Below are 2123 nucleotides of genomic sequence, written 5' to 3' on the forward strand. Positions count from 1 at the left end.
GTGACATCATCGAGCAACATAGGAACATGACCGAAGCTAAAGATAAATCAATAAAAAGATAAGATGCACAAATTCCAACAAATCAAACAAACACCTTGATCTTCATTGTCAAAAGTTGAAAGTGTTGATAGGACGATCATGTTGTCTGGTTTCAGGGAATGCGGTACCCCGTCTAAGACAAGACACAGTATGGTTTCGAGTATACCACACCCTGTATAAGACCCATGATAATGTGCCAAGGACAAATTGATTTGGAGGTTGATTGATATGACAAGTGCGATCAGTTTGAATGTCTGGTTTGAGTAAAAAGTTCATCTGTTTAAGCGTGATTTCATTAAAGCACAGTGTTGGATTGATTGTCGTTGGATGTATACTCAGCGAGCTGTCTATGCACAGAGGGGTTATTTATGTTTTTGTTTTTCTTTTCGATTTTCTTACAATTTTTTTGTTTGTTTTTTTTTTTCAAGACTTTATTTGATTTTTTAGGGATTTTTTCAGGACATTTTCAATTTTTATGAGATTTTTTCAGGACATTTTTAAATGTTTTTGTGATTTTTTCAGGACATTTTTCAATTTTTATGATTTTTTTTTAGGACATTTTTAAATGTTTATGATTTTTTTAGGACATTTTTCAATTTTTTTTTAATTTTTTTTTTTTTAAGATTTTGCCCCCAGTGTCTAGCACGGCAAGGAATATGATAGGTGAATAAATAGGCTTGCTGAAATGATGGTGGATAGAGGGAAGACAAAGGCCTTTTATCATGGAGACAGTATGGATGCAATTTCCAAGGGCTATTGCGTGATGGGACAAGAGACTGGATATGACAATGTAAAGCAGTGACATGGCATGAGGGACATGTCAAGAGGTTTTTGAAACCATGTTTAAATTTTGCGTCCTTATATCAGATCAAGATCAAGGAATGAAAAAGAGTGTATGGATAGTGATAAGATATGGATAGGATAAGAAAGACCAAGAATGGATAAGGGACATGGACTGAAAGTCGGGATAGGCTAAGGGATAGTGGCAGAAAGTTGCAATAAGCTAGGGAATATGGATGAAAAGTTATAATAAGCAAATGGATAAATGACCAAAAGCTATGATAGACTGAAAGCTGCAAACAAGATGCATGATGCTCATGACGATCGTCAGCCTTGTCAAGATCAAAAGGTGGAAAGGGAAACTGGACATGAGGGACAATAGGATATGAAGGGTAATGACAGGGGTTCGATAGGATAATGGAATAATGAAGGACAAAAGGATATGATAGGAGGAAACCTGCCCCCAAGTGTGGTGTGCAAGAAGTTCATAGATTACGCATGACGCCTATTTGCCAGGTTTTCATCATGGTACTTGTCCAAAGTGCCTGTTTGCCAGGTTTTCACCAGTGGACGAATTATTTTTCTTTACTTTTTTCTTCTTTTTTCTTTTTCTTTTTTTTTTTTCTTTTGTTTTTTGTATTTTTTTGCATTTTGACTTTTTCAAGAGAAGATGGACACATGATAGGGGATGGAAGAAGGACTCAAGCATCTTTTTGTTTGGATAGTAGCCTTGAAAAAAATGGACCATGACCTTTAAAAGTATGCTCAAAGACGTTGGTAGGATAAGGACATGGAAAAAGAGATGAAACTAAGGCGAGGATTTATGCAAAGGATTAGACCAAAGGGATCGAAGGATGAAAAATATGCATTGGATAATAGGTAGGGTATTGGAAGAATTGTGCTTGAGTGGATAGAAATGTTGGCAAGATTGACATTGGCACACACCTTGAGGGGTGATGGACTGATGGAGGAAAGACGTATTTTGGATATTGAGATTTTGACGAAGGAAAGGCTATGGATTTTGGGACATAAGGGCCCAAAATGGATGAAGAAGGTGGTGGAGGAACAAATTTGAGAGGTTTGGATGGAGGAATAGCAACTTTGGATGCCAAGTTGGATTTTTCTTAAGGCTTTTGTGCTTCAAGGAGCCGCTTAGGGATCCACATGGTTTTTTATTTTTCATGCTTTTGTGGTTCCTTGGAGTGCATTGCTTGCACAAGGGATTTAGGAACCCATATAGATTTTGACTTTTCTTTATTTTGCTCAATGGGCCTTTGTGGCCTTTTGGATATTTCTTTTTCTTT

This window comes from Cryptomeria japonica, chromosome 4 (genome assembly GCF_030272615.1).
Source record: "Cryptomeria japonica chromosome 4, Sugi_1.0, whole genome shotgun sequence".
In the NCBI taxonomy this organism is placed as follows: Eukaryota; Viridiplantae; Streptophyta; class Pinopsida; order Cupressales; family Cupressaceae; genus Cryptomeria; species Cryptomeria japonica.